This window comes from Acipenser ruthenus, chromosome 9 (genome assembly GCF_902713425.1).
Source record: "Acipenser ruthenus chromosome 9, fAciRut3.2 maternal haplotype, whole genome shotgun sequence".
Classification (NCBI taxonomy): domain Eukaryota; kingdom Metazoa; phylum Chordata; class Actinopteri; order Acipenseriformes; family Acipenseridae; genus Acipenser; species Acipenser ruthenus.
The window spans coordinates 21,113,458-21,134,016 of NC_081197.1; the positions used below are offsets into that span (position 1 = coordinate 21,113,458).

Here is a 20,559-nt window from a genome sequence, read left to right on the forward strand (position 1 = left end):
GGTGACATGTTTCGTGGTGACGTTGTAAGTTTATTTTCTTCATCACAGACACGGTTCTTTGACACATCAAACACATTGGTTTTCCGTTTACTTCAGTAAACGTATTCCAGCTTCCAATTAGGATTAAATATTCTATTTTCGTCCACTATTTTACATTTTTTGGTTGCCATTTTGTTATAACTTATAACTTTCCAATGTTTTTCACTCTATTCGCTGTATTTCCACTTTCTTTCAAGCGCTCTCTCACTAGCTTTGCTAAACTGTACTTTGATGCCAGTTGCTGCTCCCGCCCACTCATTCCTAACCAGCCAACCGGAGCCTTCTCTCTCCCCCTCAGGCGCTTATCAAGGGAGGAGGGGAGGGGAGCAAGCAATCGTACAGGCCAGCTCACTCCTTTTCAACAGTGGTATTCAGTCACATCCCTCCCCCCCCCCCCCTTGCACTCTGACTAGTGGGTCGCAAATTGACTGTGTGCGGGCCACATGCAGCCCGCGGGCCGCGTGTTGAGTAGCCTGGCTATATATCATTAAAAATTGACTCTTTTTTTAAGTGGTTGATACTTTCCGTAAAACAGGAGCTCCGGAAAAGGAGCTGACTGATGAGAATATGAACACCATATGACTGCTGTGTTAACATTGGTGGTAGCCTTTATTGCATTTAATAAATGATCCACACAATATTACTAATGCATCACACAAGCAAATGTTATCTTGACTCATAGAATTAAATGGCAAAATCACACAATGAAGCACCCAAAACCTAATAAATAATGTGACACATGCACGTACCAAGAATAGCATTGACCTTCTTGGTGTTGAAGGGTGGCTTTACCATTTCCTTTGAACTGGCTCTTTGGCCAGTTAAGGAGTGAGTGGCCAACTCATTGCAGCTAAAAACAACTGCTAGAAGATCACAGACCAGCTTTGTTGGTTGACTATGGTTGCACCTCCGTAACAGAGTACGGTTGACCTTGATACCCTCACCAATCAACACCTGTAATTCAAGAAAGTAAATGTAACCACAGTGTAATAATCCAAGAGCATTAGAGACATTTCCTCCTTGCCCCAAAAGGGCCTCTTCTTATTCAGATGAATAGCCATTTAACAACATTGTGAACAAATGTAGCATTCGTAAGACAGTTTATATAATAACAATATTTGAAAATTACAATGAGCTAGTGACAAAATATCTAAATATTACAATATATGATCACTCACGGTTTCATTAGAACTGTCAGAATCTAATGAGCTTGATTCAAAAGATGAGGCTGAAGGGGAAGCTGCTGCAGATGGGATAGAACGTCTTGGCGATGTCAAGTTCTGTGGACAAAGCTGTCCACTCAGGGAATGCCTCAACTCTCCAACTAGGCTTTGCAAATCTATAATACAAACAGTAGAGGGTAAAGCATATTCATATAAAAATTGTCATCAGCCTTCACCTGAATGACAACATTTTTTAATACTTGTGATCTGTTATAATTTGACAAAACTGTCGCATGGTTTTTCACTATATAATCAATTACTACAATTCCCTTGAATACTGGTAGCTCAGAATACGTCTCGGTGCTCTAGTAGTGAACCACAAGGATACACTTTACTCAGAATAAAATGGAGAAGCTTACCATTCATGGCACCTATCTGATTGGACAATTGTTTCTTGTCTTCCTCGAGTTCCTCAATCTTATTTTTAAGTGCAGTGCACTTAGAAAAGAACTGCTCTTTGTCAGCCTAAAGAATGCATTTCATCCAACCAAGTATTAGAATTTACATGTTCAGTTTTTAATTTCTGAATAACAATCTCAAGCCAACTAAACATAGCGGGCCCATGCGATAAGTGTTATAATTTTAAGAAAATAAGATAACTCATGTCTGAAAAAATAGTTATATTCAGCATACCTGATAATCTCTTGATGCAGACTGGTCATCATACTTCAGTTTGCTGTCCTAAGGAGATAAAACAACAAGATGTTATGTCTTGAACATTTGACAGTAAAGTATAACTGTAATTCAAATATTTAATGTTAGCTTACTGGGAATGTTCCTTTCTCCTTGCCAGCAACTTGGAAACAAGATTAGTACTTGAAGTACCACCTTTTTTTTGAACCTATAAAAACAGTAAATGTATTATCTGAGAAAGGAAAGTACAGTACAGCATGTTAAATAACATAATGTGGATTCCAAATAGTTATGCCAATGTCCATGTTCTGGATTAGTCAATAAGGTGGTAGAATTTATGAAACATGCAGTATCCAAGGTACAATTTTATGTGACATACCAATGAAATTTTCCTCCGACTCTGACTCGATATCTTTGCCAGCTACTAAACAGTCTCTTTTTTGGTTGAGGAGCTGTTCATTATCTTAAACAAGAAACAATGGGTTAGACATCTAGGCCTACCCTTGACAAGAATCAATGAATTAGGTTAAAGGCCCTCTGCAATTGCTGTTCCCCACTTATCAAAACATCCAAACAAACTAATTAAAACAATACAGCCACTTTCTTTTCTACAGGTCCTACTGAAACCACACAAGACTGCTAACTTGTATGCAAAGTTAATCACCTTAGTAGTGATGGTCAATGTTACTAATCAGGTTCAACAACTCTTGCATAAACTTGCTGAGGGTTTTTTTTAATATTATTAATGCCACAATAACAAATGGGAGTAATTCTAATTATAATATAAAACTCTCACTATTTTAAGTGCAAAAATAAACATAACATGATAACATAATAATAGATGACAGTTGCTTTAACTGTATACAGCAGAACATAATTTGTCAGTAATCCTACAACGACACAGTTATGCAAGTTGTACTGTAAGTCATATACTAGTCAAGCACATAAGTCCCCTGTTTGTTTACTCTGATGTTTATTTTTATTGTCCATGGACTGGAGCGCGTACTATTCTCTGGATCGACTAACTCAGGCAAATGAACAATATATCAGCATTATAAAACATTTGAAGCATTTTATATCTTGATATAGCCTAATCCAATGCACAAAGAGAGGGGCTCTAGGCTTACCTGATATTTCCAAAATTTGAGCTGGAAAGCCTGTTGGACGTGGTGCCCTTGCCTTTCTTATTTGATTTCGTTGGCCATTTTACAATAATGTCCCTGCTAAAATCCCACTGATCAGGGTACAGCTCATCCAACGAAACTCCACAGCTTGGATCAATACAATTTAGGTCGCCAACGGCGACAGACTTTTCCTCAAAGAAATCAAACAGAGCAAACATTCTCTCTTGTCAGTAAAGTACATTGGGGTACCATTGGTTTAGGCGCCAAATTGACTGGGCATGCGCTAGGGGGGTCAGACCTGTTGATGATTTCATTGGATATATTTAGGGTTACACGCAATTAAAAAAAAGCAATAATTATATTGTATATTAATTTAATGGACTATTAAAATATTAGCATAATACACTGAAACCAATAACATAGTTTTGATGTTCAAGATAAACAGCTAAGACCGTTGCTAAGGAAGTGACGCATTCACACGCGCCCCATATTTATTTCTAGATAGCTCACTGGCTGCATTGCGTGCGTGTAGACTATTTTGGAATTTCTTTCAAAGCCATGGCAAACAAGAGGGACCCATACAAACAATATCTACACAAACCAGAGTTTGACGTGCCTGAAACATCACATAGAAGGCATACAGATCCACGTCTAGAAAACAATAGTGATGATGATAGGTCTAGTATTCGTCCTAAAAACAATGTCGATGACGACTTGCATTTTCACTCAAATTATATTTAACTTGAAATCTCAAACTGTTTAAAATAATTAAAAAGCTCTGATAAGGCATATTAGTTCCATTAAGGGTTCAATTAAGTAATTGAGAGCTCGGTTGGAACAAAAACCAGCAGGACAGTGGGTCCCCAGAATGAAGTACAGTATTTAGATAACTTACCTAACTTAATGAGAGTCCAGGGCTTAAATCTTCACTACTAGTACCTGTAGCACATTTTTCATTTTGCTGTGTTTTTTTCTTTAGTAATCATATTTTTATATAAGGATATTATCTTTTCCCATTGTACTTTGTTATAATGTAGAGTGGATTTGTTGTGTTATGTATGGATTGCTACTTTGTGTAATGTATTTTAATGGTTGAAAAATCTTGTAAGTTGGATAAAGGCGTCAGCTGAATTAATTAATAAATCATTTTATACATACAGAAATATACTTGTTTCAGTGCATTATTGGTTTCCCCAATCTTTTGTCCTATAATAGGTTAATCATGTTTTTATTGTTACAAAAATATAAGATTTCACTATCAGCATGTTGTCCTTGGGTTTTTAAAACCCTGATGAACAAACTCCATAACCATAGTTAACACATGCTTTCAGAACCGTGGTTTCTGTATTTTAACCACAGTAACTACAGATAAACCATGATGGTACCATAATATAAACATAGTTACAATGGTATTTAGTACAGTAACCATGGTTTCTGTATTTTAACTATAGTAACTACAGACAAACCATGATGGTACCATAATATAAACATAGTTGCTACGGTATTTAGTACAGTAACCATGGTTTCTGTATTTTAACCATAGAAAAACCAGAGTCATTTTTCATAAGGGCTGTTTTTTCTCTTTTTTTTGTAAAAAATAGAGCGTTGATTACATGGTGCTTTATGCACGGTTAATTCACGGAAAGTTACATTTTTGCTTCACTATATGTGTATTATAGAGAGGGATTTATTTTATTTTGTATTTTAGTCAGATGTGTGTTGTTATGTGTCCCGCGGCGCCCCCCACCCCCTCTGCCCATAACGTTCTTCGGTTATAACGCTCATATTGTGTCCCCTGAGACCCGTGTTACAGCAAGGGAGCACTGTGTGTATATATATATATAGCAACACGTGGGGATGTATAACGCTATATTTTCCGGAACCCCACTCCTTACTCTCTTAAACGGAATTACTAGTATTAGATATTAGTAGCTGTACCCCCCTAGTAGCTTGGTAACCTCTTTTGTTTAGGTTTAGCAGATAAAAAAAATAATAGCAGAATAGAGATAATTTATTCCTCTTTTAGTCCTCTTAGATCAGTTGTGCATTGCAGGGGTTAGTTAACATTCAAATTGGCCATTAAAATTGTATAGAAAATGGTGGTAAAATAACTGGACACTACATTTAAAAAAATCTAAAATTATTATAAGAAAACATTTGCATTAAAATGTAACAAACAATGGAATTAGTGAAATCAAAATGAAAATACTGTACGTATAAATAATATGAACGTACTGCAATAGGTTCTGGCTGAGAAATTCTAACAATACCATAAGGAAAACCACTACTCCTTGTAACTCTCCAGATGTCACTCTCCTTATCTTACTCTCTATCCATTCTCCTAATTTAACTGTCAATCTTTATATGTAGTTGTGCTTGCTCTGTTCCCAGATGTGCAGTTCAATTTTTAACTTGGTGTCTCAGGCAAGCCCAGGTGCCCCACAAGCCATTTTTTCACAAAGATGAAATCTTGCTTGGCAATAACTCACAATATACTTTAGTGATGCCAGAGTGAGACATCTCCAGGAGTTAAAGTAGTTTAGTTTAGTTGTAAAGCACCATGTGGAATTTATGTGGTAGCAATTCGAGCAGAAGCATATAGGAGTTTGCTTATTGGAGATACTGGCTGGAGTTGCCACCTGGCCAGTTTTTAAATGTGCGTTTCAGCACAGTGATCATACCGGGATGCATATTTTTTGTCCATCTAAAGCTTACAGCAGTATCTCTAGCCAATTGTACACGGCAGCAAATGCCAATCAGCATCTATCAATTAATTTGCTGCTTCACTGTGTCACTACCATACATTCTCCCCAACACACATAAGTTAAGAAAAATGATAAAATAACATACAAATATGCTTAGGGGTAGGAGTACTAAAATGGGCCAGTCGCAGCGCAAAACATACCTAGAAAACATATCTATAAAACCTGTGTTCAGTTTTAGTTAAGTTTTTGTTTGGTTTTCATTTTATTTTGTGTAAATAAAAAGTGCAACTGTACATTTAAACCCAGTCCTGTGTGTGACGGTCAGTTTTTGTGCTGGAAAAGAACTTGGAGACGCTCAGATCCCTTACATACAGGACTGGGTTTAAATGCGTGGTTGCACTTTTTATTTACACTAAATAAAATAAAAACAATAAAAACCTAGCTCCACTTTAGAGCACTAAAATAAAACTGGATGCAGGTTTTCTAAACTATACAATCGGACGGCTAAGCCGTTTCCTGATTAAAACATAAACACGTTTTACACTCACAATTAGTACACACTGTACTTACAAAAAGAATGGCTACTCAGAAACACAGTGCACCTCTTCTGCTTCCTTCTACTCAGCAGCCTCGAGTAGACTGGCTGCTGACTATTTATACCTGCCAGTTGGCTCTAATTTACAATAATTGCCAACTGGCAATAACAATTAACAAATCATTTTTGTTTGGCAGGAGGGATTTTAACCCCTTCCCTGCCACAAATGCATCTTTCTCTGTGCAGGGCCCCCTGCCCTGTTCACAATATATATCAAAATATGCGAGTCCTACTTGCCGAAGAGCGTCGATGATCGCTGTTAATCGGATTATGTGTTCCTCCCAAGTGTGGCTGTGGATTATCACATCGTCCAGATACGCGGCGGCGTACGATAGATGTGGGCGCAGAATACGGTCCATCAGCCTTTGAAACGTGGCTGGGGCTCCATGACATCCAAAGGGCAGTCGCATATATTGGAACAGGCTGTCTGGGGTAGAAAATGTTGTCTTCTCGCAAGCTGTGGGGGTCAGAGGAACCTACCAATACCCCTTGTTTAGGTCAAGTGTACTAATAAAACGTGCATCTCCTAGTCTTTCTGTCATCTCATCTATTCTCGGCATGAGATAAGGATCAAATTCAGAAATGGCATTCAACTTACAAAAGTCATTGCAGAATCGTACTGATCCATCTGGTTTCGACACCAGGACTATCGGGCTGGACTCCCAGTTCCAACATCTTCCTCACTTCTTTTATTGCCGTTCTCTTCACCACTGGCGCCCAATAAGGTTTTTGATGGACCCATATCCCAAGAGGCATGATGATGTCATGTTGGATGTTATGGGTGTGTCCTGGTAAGGAAGAGAACACATCTTTATTTTTCATAACAAACTCACGTAACTCCTGGTTCTGGGAAGGGGATACATCTCAGATGACAATTACTTCCAGCGGGTTCTCTGAAGAAGAGGAAGTGACCGAAATACTGACGTCTGTATGTTTTGTCCACACCATAGTGCTTCTTGACTTACCCACTTTTTTAACAGGTTAACATGATACACCTGCTCTGGCTTTCTTCTTCCTGGCTAACGAATGAGGTAGTTCACGGGTCCCATTTTCCACAACACCTCATAGGGACCCCGCCATGTGGCCAGGAATTTACATTCCGTCGTGGGTACTAGCACCGTAACTCGATCCCCTGGAGCAAACTCTCAGGGTTGAGCGGGACGATTATACACTCGCCTCTGGGCTTCTTGTGCCTGCTGTAAATGTTCCTTCACAATGGGCATTACACTGTTTATGCGTTCTCTATTTTCTTCTATGTGTTCTATGACAGTGTTGTGGGGACTGAGCTGTTGTGCCCAGTTCTCCTTAGTCACATCTAAATCCCCTGGGCCTGTGGGAAAACAATAGCTCAAATGGTGAAAAACCAGTGGATGCCTGGGGTACCTTATAGCGAACATCAAAACATCGAAAACGGCAGCCATCCCGCTCCATGGTCTGTCTGAGCGTAGCTTTCAGGGTTCTATTTAATCTCTCGACTAGGCTGTCGGTCTGGGGGTGATATACAAAAGTGTGCTGTTGTTTGATTCTAAGCCATTTACATAAATCTTTCATAACCTTGGACATGAATGTCGTGCCTTGGACAGTCAGGATTTCTCGGGGTAAACCTACCCGGGAGAACATCTGTAGCAGCTCTCTGGCGATGCTCTTGGTGTTGGCACTACACAGGGGAATGGCCTTGGGATACCTGGTGGCGTAATCTATCACAACAAGTATATGTTCAAAGCCTTTCGCAGACCGTGGTAATGGTCCAATTAAATCCATAGCAATTCTATCGAATGGCGTGTCCGGGCAAAAGAAACGTTGTAACAACCGTTCTTGTGTTTTTTCTCTCCATAAATGTCCTCCCAACAAATGGCTGTGGGACAGGCTCAGCACTGTTCGCCAAAACAGGGTTGGTACCAACAGCTGCTCCACTGTGACTTCATTGGACTTCGTGACCTGATACAAGAGATTATTTCTCATGGAAAAATGAGGAAAAGTGAGTATATAAGCAGGATTTATAGGTATACCATCTATTACCTTGACATTCTTTCGTGCGTTCTGTAGCGTGGGGTCTTCCAACTGAGCGGTACCAAATCTTCCCCTATACTGTGTTAACACAGGAGGGAAAATCTCATTACCATAAGAATTTCCAGGCCCCTCGCCTTGCTCTTCCGGTTCCTCCTCTTCCACCATTTCTGGACCATTTATCCCAACTGGGTTTCCTGTCTTCGTCATTTTCTTCCTCTTCCTCTCCCAGGAGGACGCAAGTGTTGGACAAGGGAGTCGGGCAGGTAAGTACCAATTTGTTAATTTTCCTTTTATAGGATAGGGAGTTCTTTGGCACCGTTTTCATTTTATTTTTACTGGAAAATGTAAATGGTACCTGGCATGTCATATTACTGGCACAGTCATCTCCTTTGTCTTGTAGTCCTTTCCACAATTCTTGAAAATATGGACAGTCACGGCCCAGTAGCACGGGATATGGTAGATTTTCAATCAGCCCTAGGTTACCTCTAAAACACCCTCTAGTGGTGTTAATCTCCACATCTGCAGTTGGATAAGTTTTGGTGTCCCCGTGTACACAGGTGATGTCCATGGCTGGAGCTGCAGTCATCTGCGGCTGGGTTAGTAGTGAGGGTATGATGAGGGAGACCATGCTCCTGGAGTCTAGAAGAGCATCTACTTCTTTGTCTCGTACTTGTACCCGACTGAGGTGCGGCGGGTGGTGGTGTGCTTGTCGTGGGCAGAAATGACATGGCAGTGGTGTAGGTTGGAGGTGTTGACCTGCATGGGTTCCTCCTTCTTGGGACAGTTCCAGGCGATGTGTCCTATTTCGCCACAGCTGTAGCACTCCCGGGTGTCTGTATCAACAAACCCTTTATTCCTCATCTTCGCTTCAGGATGGGAAACATGGTCCTGGCATATATATTCCCCATCCACTCTTTGGATTCTTTCCAAACCCGGGGTGGCTGAAGTTGGGGGGCTTTTCTTCCTCCTTCTTTGAGGCTTCCCTTTTCAGGGGTGGTTCTCTCCAGATGGCTGAGTTTGAGCAGTTTGTCGGTTGCTCGACATCTCTCAACAAGGTCCACCACTTTGTCCGCTGTGGTGGGACTGCCTTGGCTGACAACCTTCTTTAGCTCATAAGGTAAGCCCTGGATGAAGTGGTCAATCATTATTCTTTCCACGATGGCACCAGCACTGAGTGTCGTGGGCTCTAGCCATTTTTTTGCTAGGTGGACAAGGTCAAACATCTGGGACCTGGGTGCCTTCTCGGGTTGGAACGTCCAAGTGTGGAACCGCTGTGTGGAACCGCTGTGCCCTCACAGAGACAGTGACTCCCAACCGTGCTAATATTTCCTTCTTCAGTTTGTCGTAGTCATTGGCTTCTGTTGCTTCCAGATCAGACCACGCCTTTTGTGCTTCCCCACAAAGAAATGGAGCCAGTATTCCTGCTCACTTTGTCTTTGGCCACACCTCTTGTCTGCAGTGCGCTCAAATGTCTTTAGAAAAGCCTCTACGTCATCATTCGGCGTCATTTTCTGCAGATACTGAGTAGCCACGATGGGTAGACCAGTGGTCTGTTTAGCCATTTTCACAGCAGTGATTTCAGCATGTCCATATTCATCTGCAGTTGACATTTCTTTTGTTCCTCCAATAACAAGCGATTGGTTTCCGCTTGTTGCTGATTTGCTTCTTGTTATTGGAGGTGACTAATTGTCTCAACAGGTCTTCCATGGTTGTCTGCCCTTACCCGCATTCTCCACCAATGTGACGATCCCTGCGGTGGGTTCTTTGTAAGGCGGGGATTACACACAAAACCACACTACACAAGTACAAGTAAAGTTTAAAACCTGTTTATTTTTAACAGGCTTTGGCAGAGGATGAGGGGCTTTGGGAGTGTTCTTGATAAACGTAAACAAAACAAACAAAATAATCAATCAGCCAACAGGTGGAGGTCTTTCACTTTTTGTCGATTCAGGCCGGGTTTGTTACCGAGGGTTGTTTTTGTACAGAAGTATTGTCCAAGTGCCGTTCGGGTTCTCCAGTCCAGTCCTAATTTGCCATTGGGTGTTCAATCCTTGGTGTAATTTCCTTTTCTTCCTTTCTTTCTTTCTTTCTTTCTTTCTTTCTCCAAACCTCCTCTCCACAGTGTGCTCTCTCTCCAATGCCCTCCTATTCCCTCACCTGCCAGGATCAAAAAGACAAAGAAAGAAAACCCAGGGTGCAGTTAAATAGAGGAAACTGATTGGTATCACCTGTCTGCAGATTTGCCTTGATTACACCTGGAGACAGGTGTGGCTGTTCGGCTGCAGTTTGGAAGTTTCCATGGAGCTTACCATGGTCCTCACTCTGTGGAATCCTTTGCAATCCTTTGAGTTCTTTTGAAAGCTCCTTGTTGCTCATGATTGAGTCTTTGCTTTGAAATGCACTACCCAGCAGAGGAAACCTACAAGAACTGTTGAATTTATCATGAAATCATGTGAATCACTGCAATTTAACACCGGTGGAGGCCACTTAACTTGGTGTGTGGTTTTGAAGCCGATTGGTTACACCTGAGCTAATTTAGGATTGCTATTACAAAGGGGGTGGACACTTATCTAACCAAGCTATTTCAGTTTTTATTTTTAATTAATTTTCTACAAATTTCTAGAATATTTTTTCACTTGGAAGTTGTGGGGTAGGATGTGTAGATCAATGAAAAAAATAGTATTTTAATGCATTTTAATTTCAGGCTATAAGGCAACAAAAGGTGAACATTTTGAAAGGGGGTGTAGACTTGCTATAGGCACTGTGTGTATATATATATATATATATATATATATATGCACATAATTAAGACCTTTTATTTACCATCATGTAATCAAAGAAACTACAAAATGATATTGCATAAGTTTACAGGAAACCATAATAGTAGTACAGTATTTAGTTAGTATTAGATTTCAAAATGTCACGTTTTTCAATTTTTGTTTTTCGTTAAGTATATGGAAAACTACAGAGCGATATGTAATTCAATATATTAATATAAGGAATATAAGGTAATAATTAAAATGATTTAAATATTGCTGTACTTTAATATTTACCTGAATAGGGAATGTGCGGTGCAATATTTAACAGGCATTTTCTTTGGACTACCCTTGACTCACTAATCAAGGACCTCACCCTGTAAACACGAGGGGTCTCCATTTTGTTAATTGTTGAACTGCTTCAGGTATGTCTCTGTCACATACTGTTTTAAAAGTTAGTAAAAGTTATTGAAGTGGTTGGGAATTTACATGATATTGCTAAAATGTTACTGTGATTTTGGAATGGAATGGAAATATGGAGTTTTTAAATTGCTCTGATTAGTTTTTTTTAAAGTAATTTCAAGTTGAAGTCTCTTTTATGCAAAATATAGAGCTGCACTGCAATTGTTAAGGAAAGTTTAAAATATAGTTTAAAGGTTTTGTGAAGAGATATCTAGTGTTTTAATGACAGGCCACGAACTGGGAGACCAAGAGTCACAACACCTGCCCAAGACTGACAGATCATTTTGCAGCATCTTCGTGATATCAATTGTTAATCAGCACAATAAAAAGTCACTGCACCTGCTCTAAAACAGAGTTTGTCATTTTTCCATCAAATCTAGTGAGTCTTATCCAAATATAAGTGACAAGTTTCTTTTGATGCTGAAATATAAGTGATAAGTTTCTTTTGATGCTCAGTATATGAAAATAACTTTAAATAACTTTTAATAGACAATGTTAGGAATATTAAAATGTTAGTAAGTGCTCAATACCACAATCTATCTTAAAACTAAACAGCACGTTACTTCAATTTTCCTACTCACCTCTGTTCTCAGTAAACCTTACATCGCAGAGTAATTAAATCATACACTTACCTTAAATTAATCTTCTTCTCGATTTCATCTGTGCAAAGTCTATATAATGTCAATAAAATCCAGTTTTGTGAGTATATCACATTCCGTGTACATGATGGCAAGGCTGTTTAGGTGATCCTGGTTCATGGTGGCTCTCAGTTCATTTTGAATGAGTCCCATGAGCGAGAATGGTCATTCTCCAGAACAGTTAGTGCACATTAAGGGTCGGTAAATGCGCAGAGCAGTGGTGACATTCGGAAACGTGGAGAATTCAGGATAAGTTGAAGCTGATCCAACGCTGTTCTCTTATCCATACCAGAAACAAATTTGGTAAACTGGAGCATTTCTGATGGGAAATATTCATCCAGATCTGCAGGATAGTCGGTAAGGAAGCCAAACAAGTTATGCACAGCAACATAAGCTTTTGATCGTTGCAAGCAATCTGTTGAAAGAGCATCCAGAATCATTAGGAAAATATGGACACGAAATCTCTGCCCTGTAGTAAAACTTTAGTTCCACTGGGGCAATCGTGATCCTGCAGAGCACTGGGTGGTCGTCTCTGCTGTCGCTCTTCGTCTCGATATTTCTTCAGCAACCGTGGTAAAGTTAGCTTGACCTTTGACTTCGACATTAGTTTTCGCACTGCATAGTGCATACAGACCCGGCATGCAGAAAAATGATTGTTTTACCTTATTTACAGCCACTATAGAACTTTCAAAACAGCTGTACATTAAAGAAGACTAATTGTGAATTATTTCACAACCATTGTTTTACCTGTGAACCCCAGGAATAATTTGTGAAAACAGATGGCATATCACATAACCACAGAAACAAAACAAAACCTTGAAAAAAAGAAGAAAATATGTCTGTGTTTTACAATGCCTCTAATAATAATTATAATAATAACAATAATAATATGAAAAATAATCATAAATAAACTGAGAAACATCAATGTCCATGTTTTCAAGCTAAAAATAAAAAATAAACACATCTTACTTAAACAGTTGTAGCAACACATGGGAACATGTAACATACACAAACACATTTTGTTACCTTTCAGGTCTACTTTCCCCAAGATTATATTTACCAAGTTTGGAGTTAATCAGCTAAATGGTTTTCAAACAGAAGCAGTTTAAAGTTTGTGGGCTAGACAAATTTTGCAGCAGCCATGTTAATAAAAAATGTATCGCAACACCATCTTTTTGAAAGCTGTGAAGCTGCTGGAAGTAAGGTAAACAAACCTTTTACGGACGCCGGGTCTGTATGCAAAGTTATGTGATATGCCATCTGTTTTCACAAATTATTCCTGGGGTTCACAGGTAAAACAATGATTGTGAAATAATTCACAATTAGTCTTCTTTAATGTACAGTTGTTTTGAAAGCTCAATAGCGGCTCTAAATAAGGCCTTTTCCGCATGCCATGTCTGTATGTGCTATACAGTGCACAAACTAATGTAGAATATCGAACGTCAAGCTAACTTTACCGCGGTTCTTCAGCACTGCAGTTTCCATTGTACGGTTTTCAAAATCATCAAAATTAATCAACTGCAAGGGGGCCAGGATAGCGTCCACTTTGAGAACGTACGAGGAGCTAGGGAGAGGCCGAACGACAACATGGAGAACTCGTAAACACTTCCCTGAAAGGCGAAACGGAGGTACTTCCCGTGCTCTGGATGTCCACGGTGGTAAACCAGACGCCCGGCCAGACTGACTGGAGAATGTGATGGTGAGTCAACATTTGGAACCTCCTCTCCTTCAACAACTAGTTGAGGAATCTCAGGTCTAGGATGGGGCAAAAGCCGCCGTCCTTCTTGGGTACCAGAAAATAACTTGAGTAGAATACGAGACGAATGGCTTGCTTGCACAGCAAGGCGGCCACTTCTTTCTGGAGTACCGATTCCTGAAGAGGGTCCATCACAGATGTGTGCATGACTCCGAAGCTGGTGCAAGTGATATCGGGGCTGGGACCACCACCGGCACCGCAGGAGCTTGCAGTAGCTCAAGGACCTGGGCCATCTGTGCCTTGAGGTCCATAATGTCCCTCGTCTGCCTTGAGCGCTTCACCCTTCTCGCCTGTAGTGAAGGGGAGTGACTACTGGGTCTCGGCGCAGGAGCCTGAGTGCAAGGGATCTCCTGTGAGGGGCTCTGCGACAGTTGTAGGAGCAGGAGTGGGACCCCGAGGGCTGCTGACGGCTCCCCCATGGGGGATGGACCGTCAATCCCCATTGCCCTATTCAGCCTATTGCGATGGACTCTGGGCTGAAAAGCCATGCAGATGTCGCAGAAGTCCTTGTTCCCGATGGCCTTGTGGCATGTTAGATCTCTAGGCATGCACTCAGAGAGAGTGCCCATCATTGTGCGGCATGTTTGCCTTGCAGTATATGCAGACGTGGAACCATGGAAGGCTCGTCATTGTTGGATACCGTGTGCACCGAGCGCCACGTGCACAGAGTGCTGTATGCACCAAGTCGTTAAGTGCACCAATCACTGTGCACACCGACTGCACTGAGGGGCGTGCACCGAGCACCGTATACATGGGAAAATGCTATGTGCACCACGTGCACCTAGCGCAGTGTGTGCGAAACGCACCGAGCACCTTGCACTGAGTAGCGCGTGCACAGGAGCGCCATGCGCACTGAGGGCACTGCGCACCGTGCTCACCGAGTGCACCAAGCACTGCGTGCACTGGGTACCCTATGCACCAAGGTGCTGTGTGCACCAAGGGCACCGAGCACCATGCGTACCGCTTGCACCGAAGTACCACGGGCTGAGTGTGCACAGAGGTACCGAAGCACCGGGGGGCAGCTGAAGCAGCAGTGCCTACCCTAACTGCGTGTATTCACACACCTGGTCAGCGCGTAGCGTATGCCAGGGGACACACAGGCCGAAGCCCCGTCGGGCAAATCTGTGGACGGAGTACAAAAAACAATACAAACAATAGGGGAAACAAAGTGCTGTTGTTGTTTTATTTTTTTTATTTATTTTTTTTTAGGCCCAACGCACCGAGGTGGGCGGGCCGAGGCAGCCGGCGAGGTCTACTCTACAGAGGGTCTAGCTGCTGCACAACACAGGCAAGCGGGTGTACTGCGTGTGTACTGCAGATGTGCCAGTGAAGGTATTCAGTCAACAACACAAGCATATATATATATTTTTATATATATATTTAAACTGCCACATGGCTTCCAGCTTAGTCGCTCGACAGCGGGGGTATGGCAAAGCCTAGCCCTGGTAGAGGACGTGCTCCCACACGAGTGAAGGCTGGAAATACAACAACACTCACTCTTTTACTTTCAATACTGCACAGGCAGTCCACTCATGTACCAGAGATAGGAAAGCAGCAGCCTGCCACTCGAGCGCGAGCAGGTTGCTGAAGAAAAAAAGAAAGAAAAAGGCTGAATCAGGAGTCACTGATTCCGTGAAAGCGGCAAGCCAAGGAACTGCAGTTGACTCAAAAGCTCTTTTTCAAAATACACTCAGATACCAACACAGAGGGTCTTACCTTAACGTCTTGGGAGGCAAAAAGAGAACATGGCTTCCGTGGTTTGACTATTTAATCCCTCTGTAGGCGGGACAGAGGGCATCATCCCAGGAAGGGGCCTATCAGCAGCTCTGGTATAGAGAGCTCAGAAAATACCTACCAATAGGCAGGCATATCCCACACGTAATGTTTTGGTGGTCGTCTTCGAATTGAAAGGGAACAGTAGTTATGAAACTCATTAAACCAATTAATAGAAAACCTAGTACTAAAATATAGCAAGCTTGAAAACTGACTTATCATTATCAATTAGTATTATTAATTGGTAAAGGCACCTCAAAGCAAAGTATAACTACCATTAGGCTAGATCTAAAATCTGTTCTACAATTTCTACTGCAATAGATAAAAGAGAAAAAAATAACATAAACTCTCAAAAATTAATCTCAAACATGAAAATGTAAGAGCAAGGCAGTACAAATACTAAAAAAGTAGGTATTTGAAATTATTATTACTGAGAGTCAATAAACAAAAAACAAAATGCGTTTAGCAGTCTCTTAGGAAACAAATCTCAGATAATTATTTGGGTCCGCTCAATGTGAAATATCCCACCAGCGTCCTGGCTCTTTAACTCAGGCACTGTGTCGTTGGAAAGAGGGGATTCTGAGCTTTAAAACGAGGTCCTATTTGGGTATTTCTGGTAGATGACCATATTAGGAGGCAGCCTTGAATGTCAGTGTGGAAGGGTGGTGGGCAATTCACTGACACACACGGGAGACAGAAGTTTTATTTGCAACACCGCAATGGTGCCCAGTTTTATTATTTTCTTTTGGTTTTATTTTCTTTAGCCCGCAGAGGGTCGCTGTTGTGTGTGGCCTGAATACCGACAATTGTAGTCAGGTCCACAGTAATACCAACACAAGTACTGGCAGGCGCACTCACAGGTGCTCAAAAATAATAATGAAAAATGAAAAAAGGGAAAATAAAACTACAAAACAAAAAGTGCTGTTTACGCAGTGCCTCCACTGCCACTAAGCCGGTCAGTATGGGCCTCCGACCTACGCTCAGCTATTTGTTTCCATGTTACAGTACAAATAAACAACAACAAAAAACATGCCAATTTTATATTCTAAAGTAAAGGAGGGATGTAGTGTTGCAACAATATTGAGACAATAAACCACCGAGTGGAACTAGTCAATACGGCAGCACAGCGTGAGGACCTGTTGCTTTACAGCAGTATGTGATGAGGCAGGATTATGTATGTATGTATGTATGTGAGCGGCTGAAGGAGTACACAAGTAATAAAGCAACTGTTTAAAACTAGAGTGTCTTAAATAATAAGTACAGAGTTTATAAGAATTACAAAATATTACAAGCACCAATCTGTTAATGACATTCTCTTGAAAATTAAAAATCAAATAACATAACTCAGTGGACTATAAAACTTTTAAAAAAATTGTTTCATAACAGCTGTAACAACACATATTATGGAAGTTATTATTAGGTAAAGCAAAAAGAAAATAAGGTGTTGAAGGGGTAGGGATCATTTCACTCTTGAGGAAGTGCAAGAATGGAAGAATACCTGAAAGTAAGACTTGCAAAATCAAGCTCTTTCTTAAACATGTCACAGCACCAGATACAAAGATATTTCTTAAACATGTCATAGCACCAGATACAGTAAATAACTGTACATGTGAGACCTACACAACGAATGTAAGTGCACCGTAAGTAAGATTTATAGAATAATTTTATTAGCTATAAATCAAAAATGGAACTCGTCTCTTTATACTCAATACATAAACAGTGTAACATATGTGATTGAAGTGGATTTCTGACATCTTTTAAGACAACGTTCTGATAAATTATCAGTGTTCTCTCTACCAGTCAAGAGCTGCCCTAGGCTGCATAATGGATTCCATTCTGTTCCATGCTTTCATCAATGACATGATGGGTGTCATCTAAAATTAAATTACTGTCTCTGCAGATTACACTACCAGAGTAGCAAACTCCTTCAGCTATTAAACAGACCAAAAGGTAATTATATCTGTCAGGAAAACTTGACTACTACATACCCACCATCTTCTCTTATAATTGCTGTCAACTTACCCATGTCAGGAACTGTTGGGGCAGACAAGAAGTCAGTTATAATTTTACTTGCCCATATATGACTTGGATGTGTATCTAGTTCAAGAAGTTACAGAGTAACATACTGCTTGTCACACAACATACGTAACCTTTGTCCATGCATTTCTTTAAATTGTGGCAAGGATATAAAAGTGTTATGAAAAATACTTTGGGGCAAGAAATTCAGAGAGCAACCAATCAAGTGCTGTAACCCAACATTAGCCTTGCTATAAGTGATTTATACAGGGAAAAAAATTGCATTAGGCTGGCATTGGTAGACTACATCATATTAGGTTGATGAAGATGATGCCCTTTTCATTTTTGTAGTCACATTAAATGCATTTCCTTCATAATGTTTATGGAAATACTTTTAAATGGCACTCACTGGCAACCATCCAAGATCAAACCCAATAGATTACTTATTTAGCTAAATTATCTATGAGATATGTTGAGGCAGGTATGGGCCATCCACTGCTTACTATCATGGGCACTTAGTAGTAGCATCTCCTTGTATGTTAATGAAGTGTTGTTTAGTATATTAATGAAGGATTGTTTAGTATGTTAATGAAGTGTTGTTTAGTATATTAATGAAGGATTGTTAAAACAGGTCGAGGGAAACTTTTAGGGCCCTGGTTTCAGATACATGTCTTAAAGTGCTAATGCAAGGAAGTTTAGGTTTTGCAACCTACAGGAAGCACAAAGGGGGGTAGAGCATGAAAGTCTGCCATCAAATGCAATTTCCAAAATAAAAGAATAACAACTTGGAAGCAAATGTCTGAAGATTTTCATTGTTCTGAAACCTGGTCAAAAATCTAAAATCTGCACAGTGATCCTCATTTGCAGCAGAATGTAGTGCAATGTTAATGGAGAGTTCACTTCTATGTACGATACAGGTATTTCTCCTCCAGCTCAAGAGGAGGAGATTTGATCGATATATCTGGTTTTGTTTGGTACACGGCAACAAAACATCATAGAATATTGCTTAGTGGCTTGGTTTAAAACTTTTCATACTACCTGTCTCAGGTTAATGACTGACGTTCTCTGTGTGTGTTCACACTGGAGACAAAGGAGAGAACCTGGACAGGTGCTGCAGGTAAGAATATTAAAACTTCCTCCTGAAGAATATTAAAACTTCCTCCTGTTAGTCTTTCACTTGCAGGGTTTTATTAAATTATTTGTCTGCAGGGGTGAATGTCAGAGAAGCCCTTGAGCATTATGATTTCCTCCCAGAGCATGAAAAAGAAATCTTGAAAAATGATGGAGGGTACTTCCTTTCACGGCTTGCAGCTTGCTTCCTCATCTTGGGTCTGTTTTCAGGCAGAGTCCCGTCTTGATTATGTTTTTAGGCAGAGTCCCGGAGTTGCAGCTTTGCTTAGCAGAGTGACAGCACCTTGTTTAGCATTCGATGTGGACTGCAAAATGTTTAGGTTTGCTTGGATACCTATAGTCTTTTCACTCTGCTGAGTAGCTACTTTCATGAGGTAATTTGTGTATATTGCCTCTTTAAACTCCCAGTCCTTTGATGTTTTAATGTCCTTTTCCACTGGGACATCACTAGTTTATGTCTTCCCTGCGTCAAAACAATTGTTATTGCACGTGTGAATTATCTGTACATAATTCAACTGTCTGCTCAGCCTAATCCAGTTCAGGTGCCGGTCCTCTGATCAGTAGGTCAAATAGCTCAGTATGTCTTCCAGGACCCAAGGGGCCCTTTTTCTTAAGACACAACAGTTAGCTTTTTTTCTTAAGACACAGCAGTTTCATTAATTAGTCCAGTTATATCATTAATACATGTTCATGTATTAAGGGAATATGTCCCACAGCCCCGACCTCATCACAGACATTTTTTTTTCTATTATAGGAGGCTGTGTGGTCCAGTGGTTAAAGAAAAAGGCTTGTAACCAGAAGGTCCCTGGTTCAAATCCCACCTCAGCCACTGACTCACTGTGTGACCCTGAGCAAGTCACTTAACCTCCTTGTGCTCCATCATTTGGGTGAGACGTAATTGTAAGTGACTCTGCAGCTGATGCATAGTTCACACACCCTAGTCTCTGAAAGTCATCTTTGATAAAGGCATCTGATAAATAAACAAATAATAATAATAATAATAATAACAACATTTATACTGTTTGGGCAATTAAAATAACTGGAAAAAAGAATATGTTTAAACTTACTCGTGTGGTCTTTGCGTTTCCGCTGGGTTTCTTCTCTGCTGGGTTGTGCTGAAAGGAAAAAAAAAGAAAATGTCATGTTATGTTTTTAACAATACTGATGTCAATCTGCTTTCCTGTATGAGAAGAGATGAGTGCACGCATCTGTTTTCAGCTATATAAACAGTAACCGTATTTTCCTTTAAGTTCTGTTGTTGTTAATCTATATTTAATACTTACCTGGGGGAGAGCAGAGGGCTTTTTCGCCGGCGTGTATTCATGCTGGTGGCCTGTAACACGGATGTGTTGATAGTAGAGGCATGCACACCGCACGCACACAGCTTTCTACATGGGAGTGCGCCCAATGTTATTCAATTGAGGAGTTTTTAAAATGATAGACTTGTTCTTTAAAATGTTAATGAGGTATTACTACCCTGATACACATTATATTGTATGAGAGCTCTCTGTTAAATATGAAATTGAAATGTTTTTATGGCCATGTATTGTATTGTATTGTTGTTATTTTTTTGTTTTTTTTTAAGTCATGATCTCATACTTACCTGTTATACGTAGTGGTGGTTTCTCCTGAAAGGTGGAGTTTAATGTGGAGTTTAAAAGTTTTGCAGTTTGTGAGTGTGTTCGACCATGCAAATAA

At 40.4% G+C, this 20,559-nt stretch overlaps 2 long non-coding RNA genes across 2 annotated transcripts; both read right to left on the bottom strand.

The window, feature by feature from the left end:
• Positions 1-794: 794 nt before the first annotated feature.
• Positions 795-2,185, bottom strand: LOC131737893 (uncharacterized). The gene is made up of 4 exons (XR_009329459.1): positions 2,030-2,185; positions 1,896-1,943; positions 1,218-1,378; positions 795-993 (listed from the first exon to the last, which is right to left on the bottom strand). It is a non-coding gene; the product is annotated as an uncharacterized LOC131737893 (long non-coding RNA).
• A 7,900-nt stretch (positions 2,186-10,085) lies between these two features.
• On the bottom strand, positions 10,086-20,245 carry LOC131737894 (uncharacterized). The gene is made up of 3 exons (XR_009329460.1): positions 20,145-20,245; positions 19,929-19,976; positions 10,086-10,486 (listed from the first exon to the last, which is right to left on the bottom strand). It is a non-coding gene; the product is annotated as an uncharacterized LOC131737894 (long non-coding RNA).
• Positions 20,246-20,559: the final 314 nt, after the last annotated feature.